Consider the following 12,759-nt stretch of genomic DNA (forward strand, 5'->3'; position numbering starts at 1 on the left):
ACTGACCTTGCCATTCTTTCATTTTTTTTACTCTTACATGTAGATCCTGGGGAGGGGATAAATGAGTAGACTATGCAATGGGTATGACGGCTCAATAAAAAGAGTTCTTACCATACATTTCTGACTGTAGAAACCAACGTTGACTATAATCTATTTAATTTTCTTGACACTATTTAATCTTGCATATATTTTTCCACAATTTTTTAATATTACAGAGTAGCAGAAGTAATTCAATGTTTCATGTATCTTACATGTATTGCCATTGATTGCTGATCTATATATCATATCTTGCCATGTTAACAATTTTGTAAGTTAATTTTATATCAAAAATTATCCTATATATGATCCACTGAACACAGCATACATGAAGCTTCACATTCGTCTTTTATATAAAACTACATACTTGGTAATTATCTCCATCCAGTTGTAGCATATTTTATACACTTCTATAGCATTTTGTTCACATTTTTAGCTCACCAAAATGGCCCATATGATAAAGACTGATGATTGTACCAGGAACAAAATAATATGATTGCTATTTTTTTAGGATTTTTCTATTAATAAATAGTTGAACCATGTTAAGTTTTGCATCATTTTTTGCTTGAATGACTAAAGGGTTTTTATTACTTTAACAGGTGTAACTGTTTCTTAAGAAAGTATTTTCAATTGACACACAGTTTTATTTCTTTATTTTTTTTTAGTTTAACATCAGCTGATGTAGTCTGGCTAGTTATTTAAACCAGATGTCACATGTTCCGACTAATGAAGCACTTCAAAGAACTTTCAGGCATGTTTCCTAAAATCTTTATTGCAGAGCTACAGTTTTGCCGGTCGCCATGATGGACTGGTTGATGCCAGAATCTGAACTTCCTTTCGCTGGCATCAAGCTTTCCTTGCTAAACCCCTCCCTTCTCATGCAGTCACAGGTCACATTATCCAATTAGTGAGAAGGTCAAAAGTTTGCTTCCTCTTTCTTTCCCGGGCTTTTTCCCCCGCCCAGTCTAAGCTAAGTATTAACCCAATAAATGCCAGACAGTTTTGCATATTGTCAAAGCAAGAATATACAGTATTTGCAGCATTGACATCCGGCCCCCCTTACAAGAAGGACAGATCCTGTAAAGTAAACAAAAGCATATGTTAAGTGTTATCTTTCGGTTTGCTGGGGTCTTTCACATGAAACCTTTCAATCAATCTGTTGGCGTTCACTTCACTAGATTTCACCCAGGTGGCTTCAGACAATGGGTATCCCTTCCATTGTACTAAGTACTGTAATTTCCCTCTAAAGATTCTGGAGTCAAGAATACGTTTCACTTCATAGTGGGTCTGCCCTGCCACTACGAGGGGTCCAGGTGCCTTCTTTGGAGGAGGTCTCAAAGTGGAGCCCCGATAAGGCTTCAACAAACTACAATGGAAAACTGGGTGAATTTTCCCTAACAGTTTAGGGAGTTTTAGTTGTACTGTGACTGGGTTGATGACCTTTACTATGGGGAAAGGCCCCAAGAATTTTGGTCCCAATTTCTTGCTGGGCAATTTGAGGCGTAGATATTTAGTTGACAGATAGACCTTTTCCCCAACTTGGAATGTTCTTTGGGGAGCCCTCTTTTTATCAGCCTGCTTTTTATAGGTTTCAAAAGTCATTTTTAATGCAGTTTTTGTGTTTTTGTCCTGCTTCTTTGAGGCCGATGGATGGGTCTTCAAATCGTTCTCTGAGTCCTAAGAGAAAGAGATGGGGATCTTCCAATTCGGGGGCTTGCTCGCTATATAGATTGTTCAGCCATTCAGATGCTTCTCCCTCCAGGTTGGCCTCAATGACGTCAACCATGGCCCCTGGTTCCGGATAGAGATAGGCCCAGCGATTTAAATGAGAACGCACTTGGTTGAGGAAAAAAATCAGCTTCTCTGGGTCCCCGTCGAACGTTGCTTTGAAAGGTGGTGCGAACACAGGCTGCTGTGGCCCCCACTGGGGCTGGTTCCACGGCTGCTGGGCCCTCTGCTGCTGGCCAGTGGGGTTGGATGGTGCCCCCTGCTGCTGATGATCATTCATCTGCTGGGGAAACCCATCTACCCATTGCTTCAGATGCCTCAGACTGGAACTCACCCTCTCTTCAGGGTTGGGGTCTCTGGCCGGCAAAGGCAGGGTCTGACAGGCTTCCTGCTGGGCTCCCCACTGCTGTTGTGGCCACCCCAGTTGCTGTAGGCCCCAACCTGGCTGCAGAAGATTCAGACTGGGATTCTCTCTCTCAGGGCTGGAGCCCATGGCAGAAACATTTGCAATAGGAGGGCTGTAGGCTTCACTTTGTAGGAAGTGTTTTCTGGTTTTCATTTCTAAGTTTTGAAATCTTTCCAACGACTCACCCATAACTGTGTTATCTGTCCATTCTGCTTTTGAAGTTTTCGCTCTCAGCTGGGAAATCTGCCAAATTTCTCTCTCCCCCGGCTTGCTGGCTGTCACTTTCCCCCCCGGGGAAACTGTTGCAGCTACGGGGCTGGTCTCAGGCAATCTTTCTTTCTCCATAATGAGATCTCCCCCGAAACTTTGCCAGCTCCTCTCAGGCATAGAGGCAGCTGATGGAGTTCAGGACGCAGATCGTTTGAAAAGAGTGTTGGATTCTGGCATGATGTCACATGTTCTGACTAATGAAGCACTTCAAAGAACTTTCAGGCATGTTTCCTAAAATCTTTATTGCAGAGCTACAGTTTTGCCGGTCGCCATGATGGACTGGTTGATGCCAGAATCTGAACTTCCTTTCGCTGGCATCAAGCTTTCCTTGCTAAACCCCTCCCTTCTCATGCAGTCACAGGTCACATTATCCAATTAGTGAGAAGGTCAAAAGTTTGCTTCCTCTTTCTTTCCCGGGCTTTTTCCCCCGCCCAGTCTAAGCTAAGTATTAACCCAATAAATGCCAGACAGTTTTGCATATTGTCAAAGCAAGAATATACAGTATTTGCAGCATTGACACCAAAATCCATGCAATTCACCAATACTAGGGTGCACTTTTTGACTTCTTTGAATCATCCTGGATTAGTTCTTCAGCTATAGTTAAATTTCTATAGTTGTCCATAAAATTAATCAAACCCATTATGTCTTCTTGTTATGTTCTATAGAAATATCACATAGTCATCTCTGGAAATTCAACCTTCTTTTTTTTACTTAGATGCTTCTTAAAAACAGTATTTCTTTAGAAGTGATATTGATTTGTTTTAAATTTGTTCTAAATTACAAAATGTATAAAATGATCACCATATTGCTAGAATTTTCTGGATAGTGCCACAATTCTCAGTTTAACTTTTATTTTACTTGACTTGATTTGATTTAGCTTTTGGTTCCAGCATTATATTACTATACAGAGTCACTGAGTTGGGCAGCCATATAAATTTGTTTTATATATGTGTGTATATATATAATATGCATAAAAATACAACTTCCTGGGCATAATTATAGTAAAAAGATAATAATATACGACCACCAGGAGGATCCAAGTAAGGAAATACTTTACTAAAACCAAGCTTTTGTTGGACACTTCCAACATCGTCAGGGTTAAAAGCCAGTTAACAAAGATGTCTTAAATAGGGTTAGCTAACATCTGCACTCGGCTCCTGGGAGAAAAAAGGAAAGGGGAATACAGAAAAGGGAGAGAACATCGATCCACAACTGAAGGGGGTGGGAGAAAGCACTTGGAGCCCTAATGAGATGGATGATGACATTAAGAGAGAATTGAATACCCTCCACCACACACCCCCAAGACCCACAGTAAAGGAGAGGTTAGAATGAGGGTAAACACTATCAGAGGGGAGGAGGGCAAAAGGGTGTTGACATATTAGGAACCAACATTGAAATAGCAGGAGAAAAGCTTTGAAGGAATGACAAAGGAGAACATAATATTGACGTCAAGGAAACAACTCGAATACAAATTGACCAGCTGGGGCCAATGACGTGGTCCAGGAGCTGAGTGCAGATGTTAGCTAACCCTATTTAAGACATCTTTGTTAACTGGCTTTTAACCCTGATGATGTTGGAAGTGTCCAATGAAAGCTTGGTTTTAGCAAAGTATTTCCTTACTTGGATCCTCCTGGTGGTCGTATATTATATATATATATATATATATATATATATATATATATATATATATATATATATATATATATAATAAAATATAAAAATGAACACTAGGGTAATAAAAACTAAAGAAGTTTTTAATGGGTTAAAACTATAAAAGTTTTAAAAAGCGCCAAGCTTTCGCCGTCACCTGCCGGCATCCTCAGGGCTGGCGTGCCAGAGAATGAGAAGGTCTTTTTATAGGCGTGCCGAGGTTTGCACTCGGCTCCTTGATCTTGTTATGGGGCCTGATTGGTTCAGCCGTGTGTAGTTGGCCTGCGCTTTTTTTCTCTTCTTAGTTAGTCGGAGAGCGGCAGGGGGCGAGAGATCGAGCTGTCATACCCCCTACCTGACGATCCTGAGGACTCCCATAGAACATACGCGAGCGCTTCCAACAAGGTAAAAAAGGGGAGAACTAAGGAAGAACACGGTAACCAGGAGGGACGCGCCCCGATGACTATGCACACACCCCCAGGATTGAGCACTCGGAGTAAGACACGTGCGAGACAGCTGGGCATGACAACGAACAAGAGACGACCCCTCCACCATGCGGAATACCCCCCCACGCTATACCAGACTCGTAACAATTTACGGGATTACCAGGATGATAAACATATTAAAACCGAAAGCATTGAGACCGGAAATATATGGGACTCTAAAAGTAGCAACCGGACAGAACGGGGCGGAGAAAGGAACTTGGAACGTCCACCACCACCCAAGCCTGAGGGGAGATCGGAACATGAAAGCAACCGAAATAACTGGAATTGCCATTCAGCTAATCTGAGGTTGGGAGAACTGGAGACGGACGAGGATAAAAATATAACTAAGAAGAGAAAAAAAGCGCAGGCCAACTACACACGGCTGAACCAATCAGGCCCCATAACAAGATCAAGGAGCCGAGTGCAAACCTCGGCACGCCTATAAAAAGACCTTCTCATTCTCTGGCACGCCAGCCCTGAGGATGCCGGCAGGTGACGGCGAAAGCTTGGCGCTTTTTAAAACTTTTATAGTTTTAACCCATTAAAAACTTCTTTAGTTTTTATTACCCTAGTGTTCATTTTTATATTTTATTATGAATATCCCTAGGGTTCACATTTTTAACCTTTTTAATCGTATATATATATATATATATATATATGTAGGTCTTTGGTTGTTCGGGTTTTCTCCCACGTAAAATTGGAAGTGTCTTGGCGACGTTTCGACGAAGTCCCATTCGTCATCTTCAGGCTGGTGCTTTCAGCTTCGTGCTTTGAGCAGCAATGTGTGGTCTTAGCTGTTTCTTCCTTTTAACTGCCAGTGGGGGTATGAACTGATTGGGTGGGAGCTTGGCTGTGTTCTGATTGGGTGGATGTGTGTTCTGAATGGTTAGGGGCTTGGCTGTGCTCTGATTGGCTGGGGGAGTGTTCTGTTTGGTTGTGCTCAGGTTAGTCTGAGTTGCAGAGGGGTTTAAGATTTTGGGCTGCCTTGCTATTTTTTGGCTTCGCGTTCGTGGTCGTGCCTCCTCTTCATGGAGGGTGTCAGTTTGCTTCATGTATGGATTGGAGGGGTTTAAAGTGGCTAATGATGCAGCTGTGGTCTGGCTTCTGGTTTGTGGTCGTGCCTCGTCATCGATGTGGCTTTGGGTTTGTTTTTTGCGTGGATGTGTGGTGGTGACATCCTGTGTGGTTTTTGTGAGTGTGGGTCTGGTATCATTTTTTGTGTTAGGGAGTCGTTTGTCAATAAGGGCGGGTTTCCAAATGGCTGGTAGGCGGGAGGTATCATCTCGCTTGTTCATGCTGTGTGGGCGTTTTTCTATCTCGATGGCTTCTCTGATTATTCTGTTATTAAAATGTTCACTTTTGGCAATGGTTCTGGTATTTTTAAAGTCAATTTCATGTCCTGTGGCTTTAAGGTGTTGGACCAGGGAAGATGTTGGTTCCTCTTTTTTGACTGAGTTCTTATGTTCTTCAATGCGTGCACTTATTCTTCTGTTGGTTTGTCCGATGTATGTGGTGGGACAAGTGGTGCATGGGATTTCGTATACTCCTTGATTTTCTAATTCAATTTTATCTTTGGGGTTTCTAAGGATGGTGGATATTTTTCTGTTTGTGCAGAATGCTGTTTTGATGTTGTGTTTATGGAGGATCTTACTGATTCTGTCTGTGGTGCCTTTTATGTATGGGAGGAGGGCTTTGCCGTTTTCTTGTTCTTTGTCTTGGATTTTAGTGGGGGTTTCTTTTTGGATTAGGTTTGTAATCTTATTTCTATGGAATCCATTGGATGTTAGTACATTGGTGAGAGTGTGTAGTTCGGGTTTTAGGTGTTGTTCGTCAGCTAAGCGTTTTGTTCTGGAGATGAGTGTCTTGGCTACAGAGTTGATCTGTGCTGGGTGGTGGTGTGAGAGAGCGTGCAGATAGCGGTTTGTGTGTGTTTTCTTCTGGTAGATGGTGTGTCCTAGGGAGCCATTGGATTTCTTGTAGACTAAGACATCCAGGAAGGGAAGTTGGTTGTTAGTTTCTGTTTCCATGGTGAACTGTATTTTGGGGTGTAGGCTGTTGAGGTGTGTGAGGAAGTTGTCCAGTTTTTCTTTCCTGTGTGGCCAGATTATATATATATATATATATATATATATATATATATAGAAATAAAAACAAAAATGCGACTCTTGGGGGTATTCATATTGTCAAAATAATGATCACCAAGAGAATATCTATCAAAAATAGAATTTAATCCACCAAGCTTTCGTCAAATACATTTGACATCGTCAGGGTTAAAAGGCAAACGCCAGGGGAAGTCTTATATACAGTTGTTTAATGCCTGTTTCCGGCTCTTGGAGCGTGTCATCGGCCCCAGCTGATCGAGTTGAGTCTCAAGCGCACGCCCCACATCAGCATCTATCCTCTTTCCATTGCTAATTTGCATTCTGTCATACGTTACTCCGTTAGCTGTTTCAGAGTTGGGGGTCAGGATCTTTTTGTCTCCCCTGCTCATAACTCCCCCACCATCCCACACACGGCTTCCCTTAGGGAGCGGGGGTGGGTAATTATTTAAATTGCTTCCAATATACCTGCAAGCCCCAAGACCACTTTGATCTTGTTTATCTATCCCTCGGGGTTGTAACGCAGGCTCATAGTCACCACCCATGCTATTCCTCCTCCCCTCCTCCTTCCCGTGAGTTCTCCTAAATGATCTACTGTTCGTTTCCACGCTCTCTCCCTTGCGCACACTCAAGATGTTTTCTGCCATTGTCCCATTGTCAGTGCCTTGTTGTTCCGTCCATTGTCGGTAAGCACCATTCCCACTCATCCCCAATTCTCCATTCTCACTCCGTACGGGGCTCTTCCCCTTTAATTGCAGTCGCTGTTTCACTCCGCAGCTTTGTGTTGAGAATGTCAGAGGGGGGTGCCTTCCTCTGCTCGACTGCGACCGGGTTATCATAATGTGCCTGGTAGTATCCTCAAAGGGGGATTCATCCTCGTTCTCATCGTCCTCGTTAGACTTTATTATATTCCGTTTTCCTTCCGGTTCCTCAAGCCCCACTCCATCTCCATTCCGTCCCAAAAAGAGTCTGCTCCCGGCGGATCGTGGCAAACCTAGCCGCAGTTGTCCGCTGGAGTTAGTTTGTTGTCGATCCGGGAGGGAGGAGCTGTCAATAGAGGCTCCATTGGTGTAATTACGCAGGGAGGGGGGCCGGGTGGTATTTTGATTACAAGTTTTTTGATTGGGTCCCCCCCACGGTTAGTATGGTTTCAGTGGGGATGTGTTTGGGAGCGACTGATTTTCAGCACGAAGCTGAAAACACCAGCCTGAAGATGACGAATGGGACTTCGTCGAAACGTCGCCAAGACACTTCCAATTTTACGCGGGAGAAAACCCGAACAACCAAAGACCTACATACAAATACCCGCGAAAACCTCAGAAAACATATATATATATATATATATATATATATATATATATATAAAATAAAATGAACACCAAGGTATTGATTAAAACTATAAGAGTTTAATTTAAAAACGCCAAGCTTTCTCCGTCATCTGCCGGCATCATCAGGGCTGGACAGATGACGGCAGATGATGGCGAAAGCTTGGCGTTTTTAAATTAAACTCTTATAGTTTTAATCAATACCTTGGTGTTCATTTTATTTTAGATATGAATATTCCCAGGGTTCATATTTTTAGTGTTATTAAATATATATATATATGTGTATGTATGTATGTATGTGTGTGTGTGTGTGTGTGTGTGTGTGTGTGTAAAATGATTCATTCTTTTCAAATTGCTCATATTTAAAATGCCAGTTTGGTGTAGTGGTAAAGGCACCACCCTAGAAAGTTAGTTTTGGTTCTGCCTTAGCCACAAAATCAGGGTAACCTCAGGCCAGTCAATCTTTCTCAGTCATAGGAAGAAGGCAATGGCAAATTACTCTCAAACTTTTGCCAAGAAAACAGCATTGACTTGTCCAGGAAGTTACCGAGTTAAGATTGAGTTTAAGACATATATAATATTTAATCTGATTGTATTATCCTAGTAATGTGTTATTTTATTTAATCCTAGTGTATTAAAAACCAAAGAATACCAAAGAGCCATGGTGATGCAGTGGTTAGAATGCAGCATTGTAGGCTAATTATGCTGACTGCCAGCAGTTCGATCCTGACTGGCTCAAGGTTGACCCATCCTTCCATCTTTTGAGGTCAGTAAAATCGGGACCTAGACTGATGGGGGCAATATGCTAACTCTGTAAACCACTTAGAGAGGGCTGTAAAGCACTATGAAGCAGTATATAAGTCTAAGTACTTTATATTGTTTATATGATCCATATGACCGACAAGACAGGGGATATTTCGCTAGTATGTTAGCATTTTCATTTTAATATATCTCTTTTCTCTTGCTATTTTAAAGACTTTTTTTGGACTTGTTTCTTCTTTGACTGATGTTTGAAATGGCTGTAAGGCACATTCATGTCTTATATTACATCTCATGAACTTCACAGCAGACAACTGAGAGTTCAATCAATAAACAGTACTAAAATTAAAATCTTGTCACTAGCCTCAAGATACAATTTATCTTTTTAAAAAAGATGTTGCTTATTGTTTGACTACCTTATCTTTTAATTTAAACACCAAAGGTTTATCTCAGCTGAATCTAAAACTAAAAAGCTTTTGTGTATAGTGATTGATCTTAGATGTTTATTTATGCGCATACAGAAAGGATCTCCCAAACCAATAAGAGTAATACTTAATGTTCACCTATTTTCCAGAATATTTTGAGATTTTATTTCTGATAAAGCACATAGAGAATTTCATGTGAGGTTAAAGGAGGTTCCATATACCTCTCAACATCTTTGTAGATATATGTGTACATGTGTGTGTGTGTGTCTGTGGGGGGGTATACTTAAATTGCCAATCTCTTTTTTCCTAAAGCAAAATTAATGAAACTTATAGTAATATAGAAAGAATATGCCAATACGCTGTCAATAAACTGTTCTAAAACTAAAATATTAATTTAGTTTATTTATTTAGTATTATCTAATTTAAAGCAAGTCTAAGACCTTAAAATAGTGGTTAAACTCTGAAAAAAGCCAATGAAATCCTAGGTGCATTAATAGAGGGATACAATCAAGCTCACATGAAGTGTTATTACTACTTTATAATACTTGATAAGACCACACTAGCTATTTTGCAACTGGTTTTGGTTGCCAAAATATAAAAAATGTGTTGAGATTCTGGAAAGAATGCAGAGAAGAGCAAAAGATGATTAGGGTCCTGGAGGCTAAAACATATGAAGAACACTTTCAGGAATTGGGTATGCCTAGTCCAATGAAAAGAAGGATTGGAGTCACATGATAACAGTGTTCCAATATTTGAGGGGCTACCACAAAGAAGAGGGAGTCAACCAAAGCACCAGAAAGCAAGACAAGAAGCAATGATTGGAAACTAATCGAGGAGCAACCTAGAACTAAGGAGAAATTTCCTGACAGTGAGAACAATTAATCAAGGAACATGTTGCTTTCAGAAGCTATGTTCCATCACTGGAGGTTTTTAAGAAAAGATTGGATAGCTATCTGTCCATAATGATATAGAGTCCCCTGCTTATGCAGGGATTGAACTAGAAGACCTCCAACTATTTTTAAAGACTTATAAATGGCTAACAAGATTACGGCAATTTTGATTTCTGAACAGGATGATGTTCCAGAAAGCAGGAACCCCTTCAGAAAAGACTCTTCTCTTAGGTCCCAACAGATGACTTTGCAAATGGGACTCAAGGGCATGCCTTTCCTGTTGGATCTAACAGGGTGGATAGTCAATTCTTGGAAGAGATGGTCCCATAAATAACCTGGCCTCAAACCATGGCCAGGTTTAAAGGTAACCACTATCACCCTGAATTGCATCTGGAAGCATAGTGGTAGTCCATGCAACTCAAACACTCTTCAACAGCAGTTCCATCTGAAGCGCATTAGAATGGTTGGATCCTTACATAGATGTTACTAATATGAACTAAGATTAAAAGGACAACCCCAAACTCTCATTTCACTTTTATTTTGGACTAATGCTACATTTGTATGTCCAGGATTTATTACCTTGTATTTGGAAGATAATTTAGGTTATTCCTGTAAAAGAGACTGCTCTATTATTGCTTCTCCTCTGATATAGACATAATTTATGGTACTGCAAAATTGTAGATTAAGCAAAGGATCCTCAACAAAGATTCTCAAACTAATCAGAACTTTACAAAATCATTTCATTACAGCAATAAGTCAGTCATATATTTAATTCAGGTCACAGTGCCAAAAGAATTGACAGGATTGCATGATTAGTTTGCTTTAATGTGTTCCACTTAGCAGTTTTCCAAGGAAGGTATATGAAATTATCATTTTCAGAGACCTATGTCCACATGACAGAGGCAACTGAAAAAACTGTTGTTAATCTATGAGGAGGCAATGCTATCAGAGGTGAGCTAACTTTATAAATATCACTTGGGATTCAACTCCAAAATAAAAAAGAACAATATATTGGGAGAATAGAAAAGGTGTGGGATGAGGATGGACACCATTACACCTCATACAATGACTTTTTTTTTAATCTTTTGATGCATACTAATTTCTTGATAATTATATCCCATATTTACTATATTATACTATTGTAATATTACACAGATATTTGTACTGAGTATGTATTTTCTTTTTTTAAAAAATAAAAACAAATGAGGCTGGTTTTATACATTTTATGATTATTACTTCTATTCAATGTTATAGAATTAGTTTTGAAATACATTGCATTTATCAGCTATTAGAAATGCTACTTGTAATTGCTCATGTAGTTCACGATTAATTATGTTAAAGTGATCATTTTTTTAAAAAAATCATTTTCACTTTTATATTTTGAAATTGATTGCAACTTAAAACTACACACATTATGCATATATTGGAAAAAAAGCACAATAATATCACAATAACATCCTAAAGATACCTACAAAAATACATTATGTTTGGGGAGAATATAAAATGAGTATAATAGAGTTTTGTATTTGAAAGGCATAAGAATTTTGCATATTTATTTATTTATTTATTTTTAATACAAATTCACAGACCAATGCAAAATGTGATATAGATGGGTTCACTACTAGGAACATTAAAATCCAAATTAACCAAAACTGAAAGATTCCTGTAATGGAAAGAACCAAGGAAAAAGCTACCCTTTTAATAAAAGAATTTTGAAAATGTATACTTAAACAAAAACTTAGTGTTTTAAAATGAATGAAAAAAATATTTTTTCTGAAAGAATGCAGTGAATTTTGTTACTATAAATGGTGATAATTTATAAAGATTATTAAGTGCAAATAGAAATACATATTATTTAAACAGCAAGGAAAATAAAGCAATAATGTTAAATGTATTGTTTTATTCAAAGAGGAGAATATATTTATGTTTTTTTATTTGGATATCAGTTCTGGCTTTGGTGCTTGTGATGAAAAAACTTTGGTTTTTCCAGTTAGATAGATTTGTTGTTATAAAAATGGCTATAAACTAATGTGTAAAAGTAAAAAGTTGAGGTTGTAATGTTGTTATCTTTTACTGTGCTAAAAAGAGATGGAAGTCAATGCCTTTTTATTTCTTCCCTTGCACCTCATATTTTCTTTCCCCCTTTTTTTCTTCCCTTAATTTCCTACTTTTATCTGTATTTGTATTTTATACATTGATAAAATAAAAGTTATATAAGAACAAAAGGTGAAAATGTGTACTTATACAAAATGTTACTCTACCTTTGTAATGCATATGCTAAGGTATCATTCAATATTTAAATATTGATCATGACAATAAAAGCTATATACATAATACAAAACAGAATAGTGACAATTGAAAGAGATAAAATGTATTCTTGAAACTATGTAGCAAGACAAAGCCTGCTTCAATACGAATCTAATCACAGACTATTGGTAATCAATCAGAAATAGACTCATGCAAATCTCTTGAAACAAAATGTTCCATAATATTGATGCAACCACTGAGAAAGCTTTCCTTTTTGTGATCATGACGTGTTCATTTTTAGAAAGCTACCAAGAAAAATTAATACAAAATGCACCATATGAGTTGATTTAATAATTGTTCATTGTAATAGCGATATATACAGATAACCATCATCAGTAGAAAGACTATATAAAAATAAAAAAACTACTCACACACATAC

Source organism: Crotalus tigris, unplaced genomic scaffold (assembly GCF_016545835.1).
Source record: "Crotalus tigris isolate CLP2741 ecotype Arizona unplaced genomic scaffold, ASM1654583v1 scf7180000023726.963151, whole genome shotgun sequence".
NCBI classification, from domain to species: Eukaryota; Metazoa; Chordata; class Lepidosauria; order Squamata; family Viperidae; genus Crotalus; species Crotalus tigris.